The following is a 26454-nucleotide window of genomic DNA, read 5'->3' as shown; positions in this document are numbered from 1 at the left end:
TGGGTATAAAGGAAGTCAGCCAGCACCATAACCTCAGTACTTTGCCTCCAACAGAAAGGAGTACCCACACTCAAGGGCTGGCCTAAGCTCAGCAACTTTAGTATGTACAGGAGGAGGAAAATGACTAGAGAATAAATCACTCCCAATCCCATGGGGCAATGAGAGGAGAAAATACTCCAACAGTGAATATACACATCTACATTTGATATGTAGACAACTGTACTAAGGACGGTGGATGAAAGTTTGAGGGGAAACAACGCCCTGCAAGTTGGCAGTGGCAAACCACCCTCTGGACTTGAAGGTGGTGAACTGGTGATGGTGAATGCATGCACAAAAGACCCGGGTAGCATCTTCCAAAATGCCCTTAGCAGACACCCCTTTAAGCAGTAGCCCTAGTGGTGACTTCACAGGGCATTTAAGCTTCTTTCCAATGACAGCTGTAGCAATTAAGGATAGTGGGAGATACATTTGGAGATTTACAAAACTAGTCTGCCCCAAGAGCACCCATCAAAGACCACAAAAAGCGGATCAGACTTGCTGACACTGTTCTAAGTAGTAACGAGTTAATATTACATAGACAATATGGAACATTTTTCTCCCTTTCATTTTTAGGGTTAGGAAAGAAAGTAAGCAAGTGGATCTGGTTTAAAGAAACCACTTCAGGCACAAGAGGGATGGTCCTAGGAAAGACCAAGGTAGGGAGTGATCAAAGGTTTGACACAGCCTAAATCTGAAACCCTTCTACATGAAGTATGGCTAGCAAGAAGGCAGTCTCTTCCAGGTCATAAATGCAATATTGAAATATGGGAGGCTGAGCTTCTCCAAAATCGTACAGAGATATCACTAGGGAATAGCACATTTCCTCCAGGGGTCCAATGCCTTAGTTTCTGGTGTCAAAGGGGATCCAGTACCAGACAACCTGGGATGACATGATTGACATGTCATGATGCTTTGCTAGAGCTGGCCTTCCATCTGTTACTCTTGGGCTTCAGGCTCCTGGCAAAGGTTCTTGCCCCCCCCCCCCATAATGCCCTTAAGAAATGGCATGGTCAAAACTACCAACATGGAAATTTCATCTAAATGTAAACTAAAGGTCATGCTGCTAAACACTAGGAGTCTAAACATGAAACTGCACTTAATGCAAGCATTCTTAACCCCGGAAGAAGCTGACATTTGTGCACTCACAAACCTGGTTCAAAGCTGTGGAGAGCACCCCAGCCATAGCAGATTACTCATCCTGTCATTCATTCAGACCACAAACCATGGACAGCAAAACAAAAGGAGGTAGAGTGGACACACAGTCAAACAGTATGACGGACTGGAAGTACTTCAGGTACAGTTAATTGACAAGAACCCTATTCAAATCATAACTAGCTACAGGCCTCCAACTGACTCAATATACCCACTTCACCTATCTGGACCTTTTCAAATCTATCAAGATTCAACCCCTTTACCCTGATCCTGGGCAACTATCCAACCAGAGTGGAAGAAATACTCCTGCCAAAACACAAATGCACAGAGATTCCTTGATTGTCAAAGCAAATGCCTTGGACCAGTTGGGTTCACAATCCCACAAGAGGTGAAAATATCTTAGACTTGGTCTTATCAGTAACCACTGCAGCATCCCTAGTACGATCTGACCACAAAGCAGTCACCTTCAAAGTCACAATCTTCCCTAACCCCCCCCCCCCCCCCAGCAGCTTGGGTAAAAAAAAGTTCTCCAAAGCAGATTATAACACGAGGGAAAGTATACACAGCTTCACATCCTCAGTTCCCCTCCACAGAAACTGGCACGTCTAAACTTACCAGTAAAAAATCTAAGGTAACCTTGGCTTCACTGATTTTTTTTGGTACCTTGGTGCGCTTTATGTCCAAACTTATGACAAAGTACTGTATGAGCATTTATATAGCTGCATGGGATCAGGAATACCAGTCAGGACAAAATCTTAGAGAAAACCTGTCTGGTGGACATCTACAATAAATGGTATAATAAAAGGAAACATTACTGTCCAGGAACGAGAAGGAGCAAGTGTCCAATTGGAAGACATCTCTCCTTAGCCTGAACAAGCAAATAAGAGCACTAGGGAAATCGTCCAAAGCAGAGTCTCCAAGCTGGCCATATCTACTAAGAACAATACCATTTTCTTCACATGTCCACAATCTCAAAGGAAGCACCCAGATCTGCTCACAACTGGTGGTTAAAAGGACACCACATACACAAACCCTGTAGATACAACCAATCTGCCGTCAGACACATTCACTCCTCTCCCCCATCAGTAAAAACAGGACACCCCTCTACTCAGTCCCCTACAGACTCTTCAAAGGTGATCTCTGTCTGGCATACAAGGTAATATGACCCCAACCCTGATGGGACTACTGCAAATTCACAAGTAAAGCTCAACTCTAGTAACCCACACGAGACCTCACCTTGGTCTGTGACAACAGAACTTCTTGGCGGGACAGATGTGTCCCAGAGACTCCTTTTGTAGAATAAACTCCCTCTCCAAGTAAAGCAGAGTACCTCATTAAACCTTTAAGTGCAACCTAGATAACTGGATGGAGAACAGAACATACACCCCTGGGATTGCACTTATGTCCCTGCTGGAAAGTGGCAGAGGGTGCCAACTTGTTGGAACATGGGTTAAATTCTGGGCTATGTTTGAAAGGATCAATAGCCTAGTAACTTCCTTTGATCACCTCTGGAACAGTTTCAAGAGAAAGGGTTGAGTAGGCAAATGGGCTGAAATTGCTACAGCAAGAATTGGGAGGAATAAGTCCTTCGACAAAAGTCCTATTTAATTACGAAAGGAAAAGTGGTAACAACTTGGAGGGCTCAGTCCTCGTCTGCACCAAAGAATCTCCATTTGGAAGATTTCCTTGTGCTAGGTCACCTGGCTTCATTTGAGAATGCCCAGAACCCATTCGTCTAGGGGTTTCCTCCTCCAGGGGCTCAGGTTTCATCCAAGCTGTTAAGTGTTCAGGGTGGGGTGTCTCATGTGCCCTTGTGGTACTAAGTCCACTTGCTGCAGCAGTAACCATGGTTCCCATCTTGCTTAGACTCAGCGAGTCTACCAACGCTGCCTTGAACAATCTGGGGCTATTAGGATGAACCTTTATTTATCCCTCATCTTGGCAGCATTCTGCAGAGCAAGAATATCTGAGAAGGCACACATGAATAGGCCTGTCCAATGCAGGTAGACATCTTTTCTAGGTTGACCTTGTTTTGGTCCTTGGGCAAAACTAAGCATTTTCTTTGGTAGCAAGAAAAGGTCCATCTATGGCAGACCCCATTCTTTTGTCTTTCAGCTTTTCCTGGTTAGGGGTCACCACAGCAGAACTCCAGTCCGATTGGCAGTGAATTTTTAGTGTCAAGTTGCCAGCTTGGCACCCAACTTTAAAAGAAGGCACATCCACACATGCTTGTACCCACCTGCAGGTCTTTAAATTCACTTGATCGCAGAGGACATGCAGACTGCACAGAATGTGCTCCAGCTGAGAATTGAACCGGAGAGCCTCTTGCTGTGAGACTATGCTAACAGCTGCACCACCGCAGCCCACCATTCTTAGGTCATGCTGAAAAAAGCATCCCAATGAAGTTGCCACTTATGAGGGTCTAACAGGCTCCTGCTGAGGTTCTCCCAGTAGACTGGTTTCTCCTGGTAGGTACTCTGCCATGATGTGCCAGCCTAGGGTGTTTGCAGTTTCCCCAAAGGTCCACAGCTAGGCAACTAAGAAGAAAGACCGAGCCTCCTATGCCTATGTACCACAACCATGGTACTGCCCATTTTTACTAGGAGCACTGCCAGTTTCCATTGGTCTTTGGATTACTGTCTCTTTAGGCTGCGTGTCCGAACAGAGGTAAATCTTCCTCAAATCTACTTACGCTATTTCCAAGGCATCTGTGGTCAGACTGGTTTTTTGAGGGATGAACGTGAAGGGCCTGGTTTGAGACCACATGCTTGAGCTCACCAGACAAACGTTTGAGACGAGAGAAGGTTCACCCTGAAATGAAGCAATTATGAATGTTAGCACCATACACTGAAGTACCACAGCAGCTTGCTCATATGTAATCTGGCCATGGGGATCATGAGCATGCAAGAGACTACAACCCAAATCGGAGGAATTTATTTAGACTTTTGGGTATTGATGAACCCCAGTGAAGCCATGATCTCTTGGGTGTAAAACTGGTCTGTTTTGAGTTTTTCTAGGCAGAGGCAAATCTGAATGCTCTGACTTTCAGAAGGCCATCACCTTGGGCTAGGCATTTTGTGAAAACCCTGGCTACAGTAGACAAGCCAAAGAGCAGAGCACAGAAACGGATAATGCCTCACCTGCTCTAAAGCACAAAAAGCTTTGAGAGTTCTCTATGGGGGATTCAGAGGTTTGCATCCTTTAGATCCAAGGTTACCATGAAAGCTTCAGGCAAGGTCATGGGTAGCTGTTTTTGAAGGATTAGCATTTTGGAACTGCAAGAATTGTTTGAGCAGTAACAGGTCCAGAATTACCACCATATGCCCTCTTCTGGGGACAAGAGCCTTCTAGAATCCTTTTCCTTGTAATGAATTTGGTTCTGATTTCACAAAACCCAAAGTCTGTTGGTTTGGTGGAATATCTGGGAAACCTGATCAAATTAAAGGTTATTTGAAACAGTTTGTAGCCTTTGTGCAATTCAGTACCCACTGATTACCGGTAGAGTCCTATTCAAGTACAGCAGTCATTAGTTTGAGTGTAAAGAGGGGGAAGGGAGCATAGAGAGCGTCATGATTGGTCCATGCTGGATCCCTGTTGGCAGGATCTCACAGACTTAAGTCTGCATTCCACCGTCTTGGAAGCTGGTGTTTCAACGTTTCCATTCAAGGTCTCCTAGGTCTAGACTTGGACTGTAAAGGGCATGTTTGTTAGGCTAATCGTGGCTGAAGGGAGGTCACCTGAAATCCTACTGTTTGCATGCACTTGACTTTATCCTATTTTTAGCACAGCTTCAGCCTTGGGGCTAAAAAGGAAATCTGATCAGAGGAGCATTCAAGAGACTGGATTTCACATGTTGAGGGAGGGATTGAACCCTCAGCCAGGCATGTATTCTAATGATGAATCCTTTAGCTGCTACCCTGCTGGAAGCTTCAGTGCAAAGATATAGTGCAAGGAGTGCTTAGGTACTTAACAGCAAGAATTGCACAAGTCCAACAGTTCCTCAGAATGGGCCTTATTTTCAATCACTGCCAGATTTTGCTTCACCTAGTCTAAAATAATTTCTCACTACATCATAGGAAACTGCCAATTCACAGCCCTCTGACAAGGGTAGCATAGGTGTAGACTTTCGGAATCCAAAGTAAAGCTTGGCTTTGTCAGTTGGCAGGGGATTTGTGAAAGTACCAGATTTTGCTCCCTTAACCCAGTTACCACTTAATGGCCTGGTACAGGGCACATCAAGAGGTGTCTGGGAATCCAGAACCCTGTAAATTCAAGTTTTTGAGAAGGGGCAGACCTGGTTGCAAGGTAGAATTCAGCAAGATATCATCCAAATTTAAGACTGAAGGAATGGCAAGAGGTTTGTTCAGGGAGTTTTAGAAATTATCCAACCTCTTCTTGGATTGTGGATAGTCCTTGCTTCCCATTTAAGATGTTACCTCTGGGAATGTATAGTCTCCAACAGAAATGTACTCTTGGGGGGGGGGGCTGTGCCAAGGTTCTCAGAATCGGAAATTCAATAGTAAACTACAGGGATGCACCCACCTTTGAGGATTTCAAGAGCAGAACCAGGGTGAGCGGCATACAGATCAGAGTACACTGATGAAATTTTGCCAACTTCACTAGGTCTTTTTAATAGGCTTGAGTTTGGGAGCGATAGCTGGTAAGCCTCAACTGCAGTAAGTTGGATGTGGCCTTTTTGTGAAGCCTTCTTAGAATTCAGGGCAATTACTGCACTAGCACCAGAATGACTGTGGACAGCCACATCCAGAGGACAGCGAACCAAGGAGGAGATCTCCAAGGGATGAGACTCAAATACCCCTTTGCCAGTTGGACACTGGTAATCACCAGGTGGAACCTGCAAAGTGCCTCTCGACCCACTGCATCTGTGAAGAGAAGCAAAACTTAGGAAACTGTGCAATACCCAAGGGTCAAATCTACATCTTCCTGTGACACTTGCATTAACTTGGGAGCCATGGTAGTAGAATAGGCAGAGAAAAGATGTATAAAGCAGTGCTCCCAGTTCAAAGCCCTCATGAAAAAGGTATCTCACCTTGTGCAAAACTAGTAGGACCCAGCAGTGCACTGCACTACAAATGGGTCTCTATACAGGCCTGTGCCACAACCTGTTAGAGGGGGCTGCAAAGACATCTCACCTTGAAAAATAAGCCTAGGTTGACAGGTGAACAAGTGCCTGGTACACCAAGGTTTGGGTGCTTTTCCTTCTTAGGAGTGAAGGAGCTGGTGTGGTATCTGCTTGTCACAGCAGTTATCACGTCACATTTATTAGAAGGTCCGCATTAGGGTACTGGGCTTTAGACATCTTCTCTACCTATTCCTTCTACTACCACGGCTTCCCAAGTTAACTCAGTCACAAGATGTAGATTTGACCCTTTGGAATTACACAGGATAAGTTTTGCTTCTCTTCACAGATGCAAAAAGTATAAAGACGGATATCTCTGTAAATCCATAAATACAGAAGCTTTGCTAGGTTAGAACTACCCCCAACAGTGTCAAAACCCTAAATGCTATATCTTCCCTCACTAGTCTACTTCCTCTAGTGGTCCCTTATCCTTTTAATCACCTGACCTTGTCCACTAAGGTAGTCCACTTTCTGGTGAAGGTTCCAATATCTAGAAGCAAAGAATTAAATATCCTTGCCTGACTACACAGCTGTCCTCCATTACTACACATTCCTTGCAAGGCTCCAAACAGAAGCCTCTCAGAAAGTACATTAGGGAGATCTGCTCTCACATGCCCTGGGTAAAGGCAGAGTCCATATTCAGGAAAGTCTCAACCAGCCTCCACAGCAGCTGCCTTGCAACTACACTTAATGGCGTAACCGCAATGGGACAGGGCTCCTGAGGGGTGGAGGCTGCCACAACATTTAAGGTGTTCTTACAGACAAGATGCATAGTTTGCTTCTCATAAGGTGACTGGCTAGGCTTCAAATGGCCCACAAGGGCAGTTAGGTTCATAGATAAGCACTAGGCTACGGGTGCAGCCACATGAAATCCTTTGCTGGAACCTGAAGCTGTGACAAATTTAGGATTCTATACAAATGCGGTTGAAGTTAGGGTCCCTACACAAATGGCCTGGCTTAAACCCACAAGCTGGGAATTCACCTACAAGGTGATGGCACAAACTTCCAGGACTGAAGGGGCAAAGGTCCAGAACATCTGGAACCTAATCTGGTTTTAAGACTCAAGTTCTGCATTCTGTGAGACATACCCTCAAATAATTTAAAGTAGACGAAGGTGCTTGCAGTGCATCCCCAAAACAGACAAATGAGAAATCTGTCCAACATATGCCCACTTCTGGTCCACCACACAAGAAACCACGAGGACCATTTATTCCTAAACAGCCTGCACTGGGACAGTTCACATCCCAGTAAACCAAGACTTTGGCTGCCCACATTTAAAAAGGAAACGCCAACCCATCTCTAAACCAGGGAACTATTAAATTGCCATGCTGCACCATGGTAAAGAAGAAACGGTCTGTCCCCTTTGTGAATCTGGCACACCTACGACAGACAAAATACAACTCTGATATAGATGCATGGACCCTTAAATGAGCAAGTCCCTTTATCCTGAAGGACAATTCATCTGCATCCTCAGATGAAGTTAACAGCCACCCATTCAAACCTCTTACCAGTGCTCACACTACTTGAACCAGAAGCACCTCAAGAGCTTTCACTATATGCCACGCAGCCTCTAATTGCAATAAATCCATTACAGTGTGGTTTACACAAGTTTGGCTGAGGATCAAGGAGCAAAAAAGCCTGGCAAGTGACTGACCGTACAGTTTTGTACCTACCATAAATGTAGATGTCCGATAGATATGCAACCGCAGTCCTGACATATGGGTTGTCCTGCCTCAGGCAGCCCTTCGGTCGGCCGGATTCCAAAGTCTGGGTCCGGCGTCGACTGATGTCAGCTCCTCCCCGACATCAGAGCAGCTGGGGTATAAAAGCATCAGCCGACGCCATCTTCTTCAGTGTTTCTTGCCCCAGATGCCAGGTGCCCTCCAAGGAAGGCTAAATTTAGAGAATGGAGAAAATTCCAGACATGCACAACAGTAATAAACAGATACACCATAACAGAGATCCCCAGCTAATTTGAATAAGAGGGAGTGGACCCAAAAATGATTAGAGGGGTAGGAGGGAGGGAAACCCTGACTGCAGTTGCATATCTATCGGACATCTACATTTATGGTAGGTACAAAACTGTACTATGTCCTTCAAGAATGCAACTGCAGTCCTGACATATGGGTTGAATACCATAGCCAAGCTGGGGGTGGTAGGATCTAGGATAAGGATGGTGTAGCTAAAATGCCCTGCAGGACTGCAGAAGCAAAGCCTGCTCGGGATATGGAATATAAAGGCAGGTTGTAATGCTTGGAAAATGTATGCACGGAGCTCCATGTAGTAGCTTCTAGAATGTCCTTTGTAGCCACCCATCTTAGAAAGGCTGTGGAGGTGGCTGTAGCTTTGGTGGAGTGTGGCCTGATATTGGCTGGCACACCTTTTCCATGGAAAGAGTAGCAGAATCTGATGCAGTTTCCAATCCATTTTGAAATTGTTTGTTTGGAAATTACCGTTCCTTGTACTCCAGCAGCATAAGCTACAAATAGTTGGCCAGACTTTGTTGGCCTTTGTTCTGTCCAAGTAGTAGTGCAATTGTCTGTGTATGTCCAAAGTGTGCAGAAGCTTTTCTCCTCTATTTTGAGAATTGGGAAAGAAAGTAGGCAGGTGAATTGCTTGATTTAGAGAAACCCTGGATATTACTTTTGGCATAAATGAAGGACTGGTTCTTAGACTGTCCTGATGGAAAATGAGAAATGGAGGTACTGCCATGAGGGCCTGCATCTCAAAGACTCTTCTTGCTGAAGTAATTGCCAACAGGAAAACTGTTTTCCAGGAGAGAAATTGCAATTCTGAAGATGCTGCTGGCTCAAAAGGAGGAAGTTATTTTCCAAGACTAAGTTGAGGTCCCATGCAGGCACTGGTGGTTTTCTTGGAGGTTTGATATTCTTTATCCCTCTTAGAAACTGTCTTAGCAAAGGATGTGAAAACACAGGTGGATCACAGTTGTATTTTGCTGAAATTGCTGAAGCATGTATTTTTATGGAAGAATATGAAAGACCATTGTGAAGCATTTCTGCCAAGTATTCTAGTATCTGTGGGATGCTCATTACTGATGCATCCTGGCCCTTGTTGGCATTCCAGATGTTGAATCTCTTCCATTTGGCTGAATAAGTTTTTCTGGTGGAAGGTCTGTGTGCTTCCAGTAAGATCTCTTGAACTTTTTTTTGGAGAGATAGATTTGGGGAGAAGTCATGGAAACCTTCAAGCTGTCAGTTGCAATGTTTGCAGGTTGGGATGAACAGTCCTGTAATTGTGCTGAGTTATAAGCAGAGGCCATTGAGGCAGAGGCCACGGCTTGGCACGAGTTATGCTCCTTAGTAATGGATACCAGTGCTGTCTTGGCCAGTCTGGAGCTATTAAAATGCCTTTCGGTTGTTCTGCTTTGATCTTCAGCAACACCTTGGTCATTAATGGTAGAGGTGGGAATGCATAGATTGTTAGAGAATTCCAGCTGAAGGAGAGAGCATCCATTCTCCAGGCTTGAGGATGGTGTGTCCTTGAGCAGAACTTCTTCAGCTGATGATTGAGGTGTGAGGCAAAGATCTATATCCGGCCTTCCCCATGCAGGAGTTATTTGTGAAAAAATGTCTGGGTGCAACATCCATTCGTGCGGGTCCATAATGTTTCTGCTTAGACTGTCCGCCAGAACATTGTCCTTGCCTGGAACAAACTGGGATTGCAACTGTATGTTCAGTTTCGGGGACCTTTCCCAAAGAGTCATGATTAATCTGCAGAGGTGGTAAGAATGGGTGCCTCCCTGTTTGTTTATGTACCACAAAACAGTGGTGTTTGTCTGTCTTTATTAGCAGATGACCTTGCTGAAGAAATTTTCCGAAGGCCTCGATTGCATGAATCACTGCCAACATCTTTTTGATTGATGTGCAGGTGCAGTTCCCGGGGTGCTCATTGCCCTTGAATGCATCTGCCCTCCATGTGTGCCCCCATCCATGATCTGAGGCGTCTGTTGTAATGGTTTGGCCTGCTTGAGGTTTGTTGAAAGACATGCTTTTGTTTAGCTGGCTTGCTTGTGCCCACCACAAAAATTCCTTTTGCAGGCATGGAATGAGTGGAATAATTGCTTCTAAGTTGTGGCTGTGTTGAGACCATAAACATTTTAGGTACCATTGTAGTTCTCATGTGTAGTCTTACCAGTGGAACCAGAAGAATGCAAGATGCCATGAAACCCAGGGCCTGCAGGATTTTCCTTGGTCATCTGGGTGTGCTTTGCTAGGCTTTTGAAGTAATCTGGTAATTGTTCTTGTTTTTCTTCTGTGAGAAAAGCCATTTGTGAGTTTGTGTCCAGTTTGGCTCCTAGAAAAATAATTTGTTGGGATGGCAGTAGTCTTTATCTTTGAATGTTGACTGTGTATCCCAAAGCCTGTAGTAAGTGAATGACATAGTCAAAGTTTATCAAGCCTTGCTTGCTGTCCGCTTGGATAAGGCAGTAGTCCAGGTAAGGGTATATTTGAATCCCCTGGAGTCTGCAATGTGCAATTACTGATGCCAGGCATTTCGTAAATACTCTGGGCGCAGTAGATAAGCCAAAAGGCAATGCTGAGAATTGACAGTGCTCTGACCCTGCAAGAAATCTGAGGTATCTTCTGCAGCTGTGTCTGATTGGGACATGCAGGTATGCCTCCTTGAGGTCCAGAGTAACCTGCCAAGACCCCTTGCCCAGCATGGGAAGAAGTTGCTGTAACGTCAGCATGTTGAATTTTGGCACAATGAGGAAAGTGTTTAGAGTGGACAAGTCCAGTATAGGTCTCCATTGCTTTTTTCTTGGAACAAGGAACAGTCTTGAGTAGAATCCCTGGCCTTGTTCCTGAGGAGGAACCTTTTCTATTGCTTTGATCTGTAGCAGCTTTGAAACTTGTACGAGTGCCTCTGCCCTTTGATTTTGTGGCAGGTTTGGCATGCCTCGTCTTGTTGGTAAGGTATGGAAGTGGAACCTGTAACCTTTGTCTATTATGTCCAAAATCCATTTGTCCTTTGTAAGAACGTGCCAATTTTTTGAAAATAGATAATTTTCCGCCTAAAGGTGCTTCTCTTTGAGCCTTGGTCGGCGGTGTCAAAGTCAAGTTGTGATTGTCCCTGGGGAGCAGTAGAAGTCCCTGCGCCACTTCTCTGATTAGTTGGTTGCCATTGGCAGCCCCTGTAGGAGCCTCGGTATTGCCCTCTACCTCGAGCACGCCTGTTTTTTCCCCTTTGGAACTTGTCTGTGTCTGGAAAGGACCAATTCTTCGAAGGTCAATTCCTGCTGAACCTGGAGGAAATCTTTGACTGTTTGTACTGATTTAGCCTTTTCCTCAATTGATTTCAACACACCCTGTGCATAGTCACCAAATAGCTTGCGTTTTTCCAGAGGTGCATCTAGAAGCTTTGCTTTAACATGATCTGGCAAGGTCTGTTCTTTCAACCAAGCATGTCTACATATGACTGCCCCTGTCATAGCTGCCCTACATGAACCTTCCAATGCATCATAACCACACTGAAGAAAATGATTGCTAACCTGCTGTGCATTATGAACCGTATCATGCAAGGCCTTTCTAAGGGCTCAGGAGAGGCTAATTTTTTCTGCAAATCATCCAGCAAGAAATCCTGATACTGAAACATATGAAAGAAACAGTTAAGTGCCCTCATGGCAAGGGTGGTGGAGGTATAAACCTTTTTACCCCACCTCTCCAGGGACCTAGATTCCCTGTCTGAGGGCAAAGGATTTCTGGCCGTGGAAGTGGCCACTCCTTTGGGCCCCTGAGAAATGGTTTCTAGATCAACGGAGTGGGCCTTAAAGAGGAGTTTGTGATTCAGGAACCCTGTAATATCTGTCTGGCTTGACAGGAGCAGGAGGGAGAGAATCAGGAGAAGTACTGGAGTTTGAGTACACATCTAATACATCCAACATTGGGGGTATAGCTAAAGGCCTGTGCTGGGGTAACTTAGAGAAAGTCCGAAGCCTTTTCCTGGAGTCGGAGAAATCCTGGCCCTGCCACTGAAAATGCTCTCTCATGGAGTGGAGATTTTCCCCAAAAGAAATATCCTCAGGAGGAGAGGCAGAGGGAATGGATTCATCAGCATCAGAATCCTCGTAAGCCAGGAAGGATTCTTTCTGGGAATCTGAATGGCCCGACTCGCCAGAGGCTTCTTCTGAGGAAAGGGTATCTGCCTGCTCAACCCTAGGCCTTTTGTCTGAAGGCAGCTGAGAACCTCTGTCTGGATGAGCCTGAGAGCCCCTGATTAAAGAAATTAAATCTGCAGCTAAAGTCATGATCTGGGACCCTGTGAAAAAGATTTAGGAGGATGAGACTTAGCCTTGCTGGCAGCCTTAGCATGTGTGTAGGCCTTGACGGACAGACACAGGAGGTCTAGCTGCCCCACGTGCTGGAGTAACTTTGTCCACCGGTATGGTGTCAGGCAAATCCTGGGCTTCGGTTTCTGGAGGAAAATAAACAACCAGCACCGGGGTAGCCTCCGGGACCTAAGTGTGCGGTAAAGCGGTGTAGTCTGCCTGAAGCGGTTGAATTACCGCCTCCGAAGAAACTGATGCACTCGCAGTAGGCTTTAGCGTGGTGTCGGAGGAAGCCACGGGCCGTGGATGTCTGTCCCGGTCCTTCCGGTTTTTGGAAATATGTGCTGTCGGTAGTTCCGACGGCATGATATAGGAATAATTTTCCCAAAAAAAATCTTCAGCAAATTCTGCCCGGCGCCCAAGTGTGTGCTTATTGAAGCAAGCACAGGCAGAGACGTTGTGGTCTGGGCAGAGGCAGGGAAGGCAATAAGAATGGAAGTCCTTATGAGGTATTAGTTTACCACAAGACAAGCAGTTATTAACTTTTGCAGTTTTATCAGACATCGGCTGAGGAAAGAAAAGGTTCCCCAACTTGAGGACTTCGGTATCTGAAAACACAGGAGCTGGCTGACCGGCACTTGCGAACTGCTTCTGCTTCGGGCACCGCACGGCAAGAAAGACTGAAGATGGCGTCGGCTGATGCTTTTATACCCCAGCCGCTCTGATGTCAGGGAGGAGACATCAGCCGACGCCAGACCCAGACTTTGGAATCCGGCCGACCGAAGGGCTGCCTGAGGCACGACAACCCATATGTCAGGACTGCAGTTGCATTCTTGAAGGACATCAGGGCAATACTTATCTACATTAATCCCACCAAAATAGGTGAAGTAAAAAAAAAAAAAAACATGCTAAGCCACAAGGAAGATTTCACAGCAATTAAAATCTACTTTAAATTGTCATAGCTTGTTTTGACAGCCAACACACAAGCAAAAGCAATAAGCTGGTATCAAGCTGCAGTGCACTGGATCAACAGCAGTAATTTGCTAATACTCCAAGGTATTGAATTACCAATAAAGCTTTGTGCCAACTTGCATCAGCTGATGGACATCTCCAGAGATAATGCCACTAATGCACAGTCCATCCAGTGCAGCTACAGAGATGGACATTTGTCTGACTCGTCAGTAATGCAAACTGCAGGGTAGTCTCATTTTGAAACAAAAATCTAAAATGGACAGATGTACTGCTTCTAGCCAGCAGTTAAAATAATTTGCTTTGACAAATGTCCATGAAACCACCTGTCTGACGGTCAAAACTTGAGGCAAAGTGTCAGTACTAAACTTACAAGTGTTTGTGCAGAGTGGCTCTTTTATACTCTGGCCATTCTGACGAGTTGAACATTTCTGAAAAACTAGTAGACTAATGACCTCAACTGAGTGTTTAACAGCTCAGTGCAGAAATCCAAGTCTTTCCAGCCTTATGAAATCTGCAGCCAGTGTCAAATTCATGTGCAAGAGAGTCAGAACGCTGTAACTTTTAGTTATGTACTCGCCATAACTTCAGATGTTTGGGATCCATCTCGCCTACATTCTGACTGATGGGATCGGAGCCGATCCCTCAGCTCAGACTCGGCACGCTTATGCTATAGAGCGAGGCCTCTAATTGGCTGAGTTATCTTTATCCCAGGATGCACCACCACTAATCCCCCAGATCTTGTTTGTTCGCATTCATGCACACATGCACAGCTCATTTATATAACATTGTTAGATGTTTCAAGATGAAACAGGATTCGGACCTTCTGATATCCTCCGATCTCCAAGGAAGGGGGAAGGAGGGTGGGTTATTAGGAATGTAGGCAAGATGGATCCCAAACATCTGAAGTTATGGTGAGTACTTAACTAAAAGATGTTATGTGATCCTATCTGGCCTACATTCTGACTGATGGGACAGCGTCCCTAGCACCTAAATCCCGGGTGGCTCATTGGAAAACACTCCTGAGCACTGTGGAACCAAATGAAGCTCGTCCTCTAGATGCCACATCTAATTTGTAGTGAGAAATGAAGGTGTGCAGGGAAGACCATGTAGCCGCAGCACAAATGTCACCAATAGCAAGCTTAGAATGAAATGCTACCGAAGTAGCCATAGCCCTTGTAGAATGAGCCTTGACAGAGGTGGTAAGCTCTTTGTTAGAATAAATATAAGCTTGAGTAATACAGTCCCTGATCCATTTGGCAATAGTGACCTTTGTGACAGCGTTGCCCAATTTGTTTTCTGCAAAGGATACAAACAACTGATCTGTTTTCCTTGATTGTTTGGTCCTATCTAAATAAAAACGTAACTGTTTGTGGACATCTAGTGTGTGGAAAATAAACTCCGCTTTATTGGAGTATTTTGGGAAAAAAACTGGAAGCTCTAATGATTGTTGCAAGCATAAAGTAGAACAAACTTTAGGAACAAAAGAAGGATTTGGTCTGAGGGATACCCTGTCTGTATGAAAAACCAAGTACGGGGGTTTCACTGACAAAGCTTGAAGTTCTGAAACCCTTCTGGCTGAAGTAATCGCCACTAGAAAGGCAGTCTTCCATGATAGAAACTTTAGATCACAGGTAGCTGCCGGTTCAAAGGGAAAAGATGTCAAGGCACGCAACACTATATCGAGATCCCATGGAGGTGCAGGATGAGAAATCGGAGGTCTTAATAGAGCAGCACCTTTCAAGAAGGTCTTACACAATCTGTTGCTCATTAAAGGTGGGTCTACGGATTCATGAAAATTAGAAATTGCTGCCAATTGTACTTTGATGGTAGAAACTGAAGAGCCTTGATTGAAGAGAGGTCAGGAATTTGAGTACTTCTGCCACGGGAGTAGAAATGGGGTCCAGGCCCCGGAGTTGAGCCCAAATAGCAAACCTTTTCCATTTGCTAGAATACAGTTTCTTTGTAGCAGACTTGTGGACTGAAGATAATATGTGCACAACATCTGGATCCAGTGTATGACTCCTGACTGTCGGAAGAGGAGGAGCCAGGCCGTCAATTTTAAGGTGTGTAGGGACTGGTGTAATAGTCCCGACTGATGAATCAGTAGGTCTGGGACATGGTCCAGGAACCATGGACCTTCCAGAGCATGTTTCCGAAGATAGGGAAACCACACTTGACGAGGCCAGTAAGGAGCAATTAAGATCATCTTGCTCCCTAAGAGAGATGCCTTTTGAATCACCCTGGGGAGGAGAGGAACTGGAGGGAAGGCATAAAGCAGGCCGGTGGGCCAAGGATGGACTAATGCGTCCATGGGGCTCTTCCCCGGAGCTGGGGTTAGGGAGAAAAATTCTTTGCACTTCGCATTCAGAGGAGTCGCGAAGAGGTCGCAACACGGAACTCCCCATTCGCTGAAAATCTGCTTTGTAACTGTCATATTCAGAGACCATTCATGAGGAGAGAGGATGGTTCTGCTCAACCTGTCTGCTATGACATTGGACTTGCCCGGTATGAGAGTAGCCACTAGGAAGCATTTGGTCGAGACTGCCCATTCCCAAACTCTCATGGCTTCTCTGCAAAGAGGATAGGATCTGGTCCCTCCCTGTTTGTTCAGGTACCAGACAACTGACATTTTGTCTGAGTGAACAGCAATTACGCCCTGAGGGAGATAATCGTGAAGGGCTTTAAGGGACAGGAGTACTGCCCTCATCTCTAGGATGTTGATGTGAAGAGGGGTCTCTTCCGGGTGCCATTTGCCTTGGACTGACCTGCCCAGGGAATGCCCCCCCACCCCATCTGGGAGGCGTCCGTGGTCAAAGTGGCTGCTGGAGGAGGAAGAACAAAGGGTCGCCCCTGATCCAAATTGGAGGACACTAGCCACCAACGAAGGTCCCGTTTGCAAGATTCTGTGATCCATATGAGATTATTGAGAGGGAGTTCCTGAAAGGACCACCGAGTTGAAAGAAGCCATTGGAGGATTCTCATGTGTAACCTTGCCAAGGGAACTAGCAGAACTGTGGCAGACATGGATCCCAATAGCTGTAGGACCATTCTGGCTGGGGCTTTGGACCTGGGGAGTAAGGCTCGAACTTGATTTTGAATGGTTTGAATTCTGTCTGCAGGTAGATAGACCCGCATCTGGTTTGAATCTCTCTCTACCCCTAAGAAGCTTATTCTTTGAGATGGCCGCAACACAGACTTTGGCCAATTGAAGGTGATTCCAAGGGAATTGCCCAGTGATATAGTGGCTTGCAGGCTCCGTAGAAGTAGATGCTTGGAGGTGGCAGTTAGGAGCCAGTCGGCTAGGTACGGAAACACCTGGAATCCTAGACTTCTCAGGTGAGCAGTCACTACTGCCAAGCATTTGGTGAACACCCTGGGGGCTGTGGTGAGACCAAAGGGCAGTGCACGGAACTGAAAATGACTACCTCCTAGGCTGAAGCGCAAATGTCTCCTGGACGTTTGATGTATTCTGATATAATACGCGTCCTTGAGATCTATGGAGCACATCCAAACACCCTTCTCCAACAATGGGAGAATGGTTTGTAGAGTGACCATTCGGAACTTGGACTTCTTGACTGAACGGTTTAGGTTGCTTAGGTCCAAAATGGGCCTCAAGTCCCCAGTCTTTTTTGGCACGAAAAAGAATCTTAAGTCCCTAATCCGATCTGGTCTGCGGGGACCGGTTGGAGGACTCCTTTTTGCAGCAGCTTTGAAATTTCTGAGGCTGCGGTATCCCGTTGACTGGGTGGCGGGTCCGGGATTTTTTTGGACTGGGGGGGGCGAGAGAATGGGATGGAGTAACCTCCGGCGATAATCTGAAGCACCCATCGGTCCTGAGTGATCCCTTCCCAGGCCTTCAGGTGCTTCGAAAAACAACCCCCGACTGGCTCCGGAGCAGCACAGCTGGGCAATCCCTCAGGGACTATGAAAGGCTGATGAGCCACGAAAGGACTCGCGGTCTCCAGTGTTGCGAGGGCCTCTGCCGCCTCTGGGACGGCATCTTCCGGATGAATTTCCCCCTCCTCTGCCTCTAGAGGGGGAACCTTCCTGCTGAGAGGGGTAAGACTTCTGAGATCTACGGAACCACATTTTCCCTCCTCTTTTAGCCTTGGGATAAGGCCGAAAGGGAGTGGAAAATCGTGCCCCTACGGCAGTCAGAGTCTTACCCTCCTGCTCACAGGGGGTAAGTGTGTCTTACCTTGGGTCCAAACAGGACCCATCAAAGGGGGCGTCGGCAAATGGAAGACAAAGGCCTCCGCGAAAAGACACAGGCGGAGCCAGGCTAGTCTCCGTAGAGCAATGCCTGTACCCACCGCTCTACTCGCCCCTTCGGCCGCATACGAAATGAGCCTCATGGACGAGTTCGAAATGGACGACATTGTAGCCAGCTGAGATCCAACCGTCTGGGCCAGCTCCTCAGGCAGGTTACCTAAGAGGGTATCGGATAGCTCCTTAATCAGATCCCTCTGAAATCTTGTAAAGTGCGTCAGGTAGTTCAAAGACCTCAGAGTAAAGGCCGCTGAACTAAGGGTGCGCTTACCGTACCGATCCACGCTCCTAGACTCCTTATTAGGAGGATGGACGGACGTAGAAGCCTCTGCTACATCTTGCTGGGTAGCAGATGCCACCACCATAGCATCCACAGCCACACCTTTCGTAAGGAACTCTCTATCCGGGGGCGCAGAGAAATTTGTTCGGACGAGCGGGCACCGGTTCCACAGAGTCTGGGTGTTCCCACGCCCTCCGACAGATCAAAACCAAGAGCTCGAAGGGCGGACACACCCAGGAGGCGGAGGGCTGAGCCCCGAAGGCCTTCAGGAACACCGACTCATCAGCAGAGGGAGGTTTGGACTGCCAGCTGCCTCGTTGTTTTAGGGCTTCCAGGATGTCTGCAAAGGAGACATCCGAGGACAACTTGGGGGACCCCTCTGCATCATCGAGATCAGTGTCAGATGTCAAAGACTCGTCAGGGGAGTCAACGTGCTTCCTCTTGCACGTTCTCTTCCTGGGAGGTTCTTCCGAAAAGGCTTCAGAAGGACCTCCAGGAGGGGGAGAAACCCCAGCGGGGGTAACCTGAGGCCCAGGGGCTCCGCTGTCTACAGACAGGGGGACTGCCAACGACCCAGTCTCCAAATGTAGGGAAGGAGCTGGGGAAACTGTGGAGGTAGCCAAGGAAGATTTGGCTAAAGCACTCTTCATAGCCCTGAAGGCGGGACCACCAGAATCCTGGGAGGGTCCCCCCTCAGTGGCCACGACAGTGGACGGTACTCCCGCTGCCGACGCACCAAGAGGGAGACTTGGGACTGAAAGCATCAATCCCGAAGCCTCCACCCCAGGGCCGAAGGAAGAAGTCCGCGCACTGAACTCCGACCCAAGAGCCGGAGTCGGAGCAAGGGTCGGGCCTGACCCCAACACCTCCACTGGTTCCACCAGCACCTGCTCCAACGGTGCCGAAGCTATTGGAGGAGGAAGTACAGTAGGGGAGTGGACCATCGGCTCCGAAGCCAAATGGGCTGGAGCCGAAACCATCTTTTGGAACACCAGAGACTGGAAGAGTCGAAGGAGCACCCTGTAGATGTCAGAATCAGACATCTTGGATGATGGAGGATACCGATCGGGCCCGAACCGATTTCTCCATTGGCTACGAAGGGCTCAGGGACCGGCTCCGAAATGACTCAATAATTATCGGCTCAGAGGAAACCTTCAAGGAAATTTCCCTCGGTGCCGATAAGGACTTCGGCTCCGAGGGGGAAGAGTCTGAGCCGATGACCCTTATCGGCTCCAATATCAGTGTAGCTGATTAGGGTGACCCGCCTCTCGATGCCCCAGACCTCGGCTCCGAAAACAGAGGGGTCGAGGCTGGAGGCATAGAGGCAGACCGTTCCGACCTCGGCTCCGAAGTCCGTGGAGCCGATGGAGAAGTCTGCTTAGTTTTCTTAGCAGTCGGCTCCGACTGACTGGTCGGAGCCGACGGTTTCCTCTTTTTAGAAGGAGACGGAGAGGAAGATAAAGCCTCCTCGAAGGAAGGCTTGATTAATCCTTTGAGGATTAATTTGTTTTTCCTCTCCTGGAGGACTCTGGAGGAAAACGCATGGCATACACTGCAGGACTCTTGCAGATGTTTAGCACCAAGAGAATAGACGCACAGAGGAGTGGTAGTCTGTTATGGACATTTTGAAGCCACACCTCGTGCACTTTTTAAACCCGGAGGGTTTATGCTCTTTAGACATAATCAGGCTACAAAAAAAAAAAAAACAGATAACCACTGTAAACACTAAAGGGTTTGACACAGTAACAAAAAATATGTATGCCACTAACTTAGTGTAAATATTTAAAGAATTTTTTTTTTTTTTTTTTTTAAAACACAAGATTGTCAGAAAGAGAAAGGGAAACAAAGGAGGGTCAAGACCCTCTAACTCAAACGGGTACTTGACCCACACACAACCACTAAAGTAGTAGTAAACACAGGGGAAGGCCCCTCTAACTTAAACGGAACCTTCTCTGACAGGAAAAAACACGAAAATTTTAACCAAATTTTAGAAAAACACTCGTACACAAAGAATAGCCGTTAAAACAGCTTTTAGGTTTAAATGAAGCAAATACTGACAGGAAAAAAACCTAATATATAGTACTTAGCCCAGCCAATGTTGAGACCACGTCCAAGCTCTGTAAGTGGCAAACGAGATCTGGGGGATTAGTGGTGGTGCATCCTGGGATAAAGATAGCTCAGCCAATTAGAGGCCTCGCTCTATAGCATAAGCGTGCCGAGTCGGAGCCGAGGGATCGGCTCCGATCCCATCAGTCAGAATGTAGGAGAGATAGGATCACATAACATCATTCATTTTCCTACAGTAATTCTCAAATCAAGATTAGTGCCCATGTCTTGCTCTGCATTTGATTATGTGGACTTCAACCACATGGGGACTATAAACAAGACAGCAGTCTTTATCCTTGTGTAGCAAGATGGGCTATAAACACTTTGGCAAAAAATGCTAGTAACATACCCAAGGGATCCGTATTAGCCCCACCTTTGGCACTTCAAACACTGACCTGATCTCTGGCTGACCAAGTGCATAAACTATTCCAAGTTTCATGCATCACTAAGCAAAGGATATAAAATGGTCTTCCCATCAGACATTCTGGTCCACTGAGAAATGGTGCAAACTAAATGCCAAGGAATACACTACCACCTAACGCATCAACTGCACTTCAATGACTTTCACATATGGGCACCTGGGTAGAGAGCTTCCTCTCCTTGGAAGACGCATATAGCTAACTTAGAAGTCGTAATGACTAGTCAGGAAGTCTAACAAAAATCAGCAAGGCCACCCCTTTCAAACTAAAGGAATATATTCTTATATAAAGCTTTCCCTTGCTCTGGAAGGGACTCCTTGCATGTCAAGCAGTGCATCGCTAGATAAAAAAAAAAAAAAAATACCGCTTAGACAACTGGCTAGGTATTCCAAAATACTGGGGGGACTTCTAGGTCTTCTACTCCTTAAAAAGGCTATTAAGAACCTACACATGGTTATCTGCAAGGCACTCACGGCCCCAGTCCCAGCCCATTTCCTTAGACTCCCACAATAATTTTGTTCTTTGGGTAATGTTTAAGCAAACTGTTGAGTAATGAACATTCACCCACCCACTCCAAATTGAGGAAACAGTAGGAGCCCTGCTTCCTCCTTTGATTTAGGGTACCTTTGTTGTGGATAATGGAAAAAAGGGAATAGTGGGCATTTGGTCAAAGTCTCAATTCCCAAAGTGAATAGGTTGTAATCCTTGAAATAGTCTCACAGGAAAATGTTCATAGGTGCGTACTAGGCTAATGACCCTGGAGCCTTCACAAGCCTAGCCCAATAAAAGTGGTCTGACATCGTGCCACCCAATGAGCCACTGGAGTGATCTCTGGGGTGAACTTTGTTACCCAGCCACTCAAGATTTCTCTTGAACAGGGCCAGCGAGGTGCTCTGCTTGACATAAGCTTATTCATGAGTATGGGCAGTCTGTAGGTGATGAGCCTATCCATCTAGCATGTTGTTGCTTGTGGTGAGGAGGCTGAGATCACTGGAGCATGTGGTGAGAGGGGAATGGGATTTCTTTAGGCATAGCATTTCTAGTAGTGCTGGGTCGGACATGGCTTTGCAAGTAGAGCAGAGATCACCTCAAGTACATAAGAATGACAGTTGAAATTGAAGTCTGTCCATGTAGGACATGTGTTTAAGGCCTAGGATCCTCTGAGGTACTTCTGTGGCTTCTCCAGTTGACTGCCTGAAAGTATATGCCAAACAGGGCAGCACACTAGATTGGTCTAATGAGGGATGAGTAGAGGGATGACCCCTTTCTTCCTGGATGCAAAACCCTGGTTATGAGGCGTCATATAGAACTTAGACCACCATTCCCACCGTGGTCAAAGGAGAGGTTGCTGTCGACATGGGTGCCCAGATCTCTTGTAGCACCTTCTGTGTTCAGTGGACCTCCCATCAACATGGCAATTAGTGGGAACAGTTATTTCCAAAGGAATAATGCATTTTTTTTACATTAAGTTTAAGGCCATGGCTGACACCAGTCATTTGTCCGAGGCCTTTCTGTTGGTTATCATCACTTGGGGAGTTGATTCCCAGCCTGCAGTCATATGCAAACTTTATCAGCCAGAGTGTGTGTTGGCTTGGACTTCTGAGAAGTAGATGCCAAACAGGAGAGGGTCCAAGATAGAGCCCTTGGAATCACTCTGTGGGTCCTGTCAGGTAACCCACCTAGTGATATAGGGATTTATGCCTAGTTTGGCAAGCATCAATAATTCCTAAGTGAGGAATGGTATTCAAAGGCCTTGGCCAGATAGAGGTAGGGTGTCTGCAGTGCCTTACCCTCATCAGCCTTTGAGACAGTCTCAAAAGTAGTCAACCAGGTTAAGCAGTCAGGATCTCCCTTTGACAAAGCCAAACTGCTTGGGGTCCAGAGTTTGGAAATTGCCTATATCCTTGTTAAGCAGGGCCATGATTCACTCCATAGCGTTACATACCAGACTCAAGCCAATAACGATAGTTCCTAGGGTCTGTAGTCACTCCCCCCTTATGGAGAGGGATGAATGTAGCAGTGCACCATTCAGTAGGTGCTAAGCCTGAGGTAAGGTTGTGATTGAACAAGGCACAGGTGTGGTGCCAGCACATTTTGCAGTTCATGTACAACACAGACAGGGATATTACCAAGGTCCCATGGACACTATTCTTGGCCTTGGACGATGCAGCTTTTACCTGTGCTGCAGATATGTTGGGTACCTGGGATTCTTCTGGTATTGTGATTGGGCCTTAGCAGGTGGGGGGGGGGGGGTAAATTAGCACCGAAGCTGTCAGGCAGTATGTTTGCTACATCTGTTGGCTCAATATAGGAGGTACAATTGTGCAATTGGCAAATCTGGGTATTGCTGTGGAGGTTCTCGGTATAGCTGTAGAAGGCTTTGTGGTTGTTTTGTTTTAAGTGTCTTCTGCAATTCAGCTTTCATAGTTTGCTTTAGAGGATTTGGCAAGGGATCTCAAATTTGGTAAGGGATCTCAAAGTTTCGAGGCTGACCAGGGAGTTGTCCAGTCTTGGGACTTCCTTTCTCTACAATAGTTTCTGCCTTCTGTTGTACAACTTGATGGCTTGGGGCCACCAGATTGGGTTCTTTTTTTGGAAAAGTGTCTTGGCTCCATTTGGTATGGCTAGTTCCATGCATTTGTGTACGTGTTCTTACAGTGCATTGGTGTATGATTTGGCAGTCATGCAGCTATTTTCCATTGGCATGGGTGCAGAGAAATTAGCCACTTTTTTAGGAGCTCAAAGTCAGCTTTGCAGAAGTTTTTCAGGGTGGCCACCTTTGCAGGGGGTATGGGTGAGATGGAGATTTCCATGAGGATTAGTTTGTGGTGGGATCGAACCAGGGAGGAATTGGTATAGAGCAACAGTTGCCCAGGTCAGTGATAACCAGGTAGAGGATGGTGCTTCCTCCAATTGGGGGGGGGGGTCAGAAAAAGCTGGTCCAGGGCATTGGAATTTAATTCCAGGAAGCGTTGGGCCAGTGCATTGGTACACTAGTAGTTTTCTCAGTTGGAAGGGTAGCTCAAGTCTCCCAGTACAAGTATTGGGTTGGGCCATAATACATTCCAGGGTATGTAGGAACTTGGGAGTAAAACTAAGGCCATGGTTGGGGTCCTATAGCAGGCTATGACCTGTATCGCAGTCTTGCCCAGTGTTAATTGTACCTGGAGCATCTCTGATGCATTATGCTGGGCTACCAGTCTAGAGGTGTGCAGATCCTTTATAAATATGGAGACACCACCGCATTTGGAGCTTCCAAACATATTCCAGGGCTGAAAGGTGTGGAATGAGTTGTAGCCTGGAAGTGCAGGGACACTATTCTGCCTCTTTAAACCAGGTCTCTGTTGCAGCATAAAAATGCTGAAATTCTTCGGTTGGTACTAGGCTATCAGCCCTAGGGTTTATACAAGCCTAGCCATAACAATTTCCTAGATATTTCTTCCCACAATAGTTACTTCTCTGGACCCCTGTCTAGCAGGTCAACTGACATGATCCCCGGGGTGAATCTCCCATTTCCCATACAATCAAGGTTCCTTTTGAATAGGGCCAAGGAGGTGCTCTGCTTGACATGTATTGGCAGTCTATTCCAGAGTATGAGGAGTCTCTGGGTTAGGAACCTATCCCTCCAGCATGTTTTGTTCATTGTGATAAGGTTTAGATTGCTGGAGCGTGTGGTTCTGAGGGATTGGGATTTCTTTTAAGTGGAGCATGTCCAACAGCTCAGGGTTTGACATGGCCTTGTATGTTAAGCAGAAATTGCCTCAGAGTAGACTATATGCCACAGAGTACAGCTGGAGTTTGTTTTCCAGACAGTCAACATATGGCATCTGCTTTAGGCCTGTGATTCTTTTAGTGAGGTATTTGTGGCCTTTCCAGCTGTTGCAGATGTCTTGTGAGGTATATGGGGCATTATACACTAATGGGTCTAATGAGGGATGAGTACAGTGGGACAATTACCTTTTTTCTGGATGAAAAACCCTTCGTAATGAGGTGCGCCACATAGGATTTCCTGGCTGTTGTGGCGATGTGGTTATGGAAAGTGAGACCAATATCCACCTGTGTCCCCAAGTCTCATCACACTTTCAATGTTTAGTGTACTACCACCTATGTGGTAATTCATGGGTACATGTTTTTTCCAAAAGGGGATAACTACATTTCTTGGCATTAAGCTTGAGCCCATGGCTCTGGCACCAGGCATCTGTTTCTATAAGGCCAGTCTGCAGAATATCCACATCATTTGGAGATTCAATAAAGGCTCCCAGTTTGCAGTCATCTACGAACTTTTAGCCAGTCCCTTAGTGTTGGCCTGTACTTCAGAGAAGTATATGCCAAACAAGAGTGGTCCAAGGACTGAACCCAAAGGTACTCGCTTGAATGGAGCTGGATTTGGAGTCTGCTACTTTTACAGTCTAGGTAGTCAGTAAGCCAGTTGGCAACCCATCGAGTGACGTAGGGATTTATGCCCAGCTTAGCAAGTTTATCTAGTATTCCAGAGTGGGGGATATAGTGTCGAAGGCCTTCGCAAGGTTCAGATAGGCTGTGTGGACCGCCTTACCCTCGTCCACCGCTCTGGAGACTGATTCAAAGTAGTCAATCAGGTTCAGGAGACAAAATCAGCTCTTCACAAACCCAAACTGGGTGGGGTCCAGTGTTTGAAGGTTGACAATGTCTGTTTACAAGTTCCATGATAATGCGTTCCATGCCCTTGCAGATAAGGCTAGTCAGACTGATGGGACAGTAGTTCCCGGGATCCAAGGTGGATCCCCCCCTTGTGGGGTGGGAACTGTAGCTGGGCGCCACTCAGTGGGCATGAAGCCGGAGGCGAGGCTATGATTATCACCACACTTAGGTGATGTGCCAGTTCACTTTATAGTACACAGCCTGGGATGTCATCTGGTCCCATGGATGCTGTATTCTTAGCTTTGGTGAGTGCAGTTTCTACCTGTGTGGCTGTGATTACAGAATTTGGCACTCTTGGTATCGAGATGGGTCCTTTAGGGGGTGGGGGTGAAGTTGACACCAAGTTGAATTGCCAGGATATTGGCAATATCCTTGAGAGCAGTATATTTAATGCCATTTAAATTCTTGACAACTGTAGAATGCCTTGTGGTAAGTCTTTGGCAATTTTATTTTCATAACTAGCTTTTGAGGAATCTCAGGTTCTTACGGAGGCTGGTGAGGTTTTTTTTGCATCCTGGGATTTTCCTCTTTCCTGCAACAGTTTCTTCCTTCTGTTGTATAGTTTGTTTATAGCAGGGGACCATCAGATTGGCTTCCTTTTTTTTTTTTTTTGAAGGAGAGCATCATGGCTCTACTTGGGATGGCATGATTCATGCACGAGTGGATGTTCTCGTACAGTGCCTTAGTGCAAGATTCTGCAGTCGAACTTTCAGATCCTGTGTGTATCTATATCTGAGGTTTCGGATGTGGATGTCCAGGGTGATTTGCTTATGGTCAGACCTGACCAATGAGGGGGGTGACCATTGGTGTGGAGCATCTCCCATGTTGGTAATGACCAGGTCTAAAATACTGGAACCCCTGATGGGACAATGGATTAGTTGATCCAGGGCATTGGAATATATGAATTCCAAGAACTGTTGGGAAATGGAGTTGGTTCCAGAGTAGTTTTCCCAGTTAATGGCAGGGTAGTTGAAATCACCCAGTATTAAGGTGTTTGGTTGTATCTTAATATTTTCCAGTAGGTTTAGAAAGGTGTAGTGAGAATCTTTGGGCATGGTGGGGGATCTGTAGCAAGCTACAATTTGGATTGCAGTCTTACCTAGTGTTA

This window comes from Protopterus annectens, chromosome 16.part0, assembly GCF_019279795.1.
Source record: "Protopterus annectens isolate FY-2018-M chromosome 16.part0, PAN1.0, whole genome shotgun sequence".
Classification (NCBI taxonomy): domain Eukaryota; kingdom Metazoa; phylum Chordata; order Ceratodontiformes; family Protopteridae; genus Protopterus; species Protopterus annectens.
The sequence above is the reverse complement of the archived record's forward strand: the minus strand, read 5'-3'. Positions refer to the sequence as shown.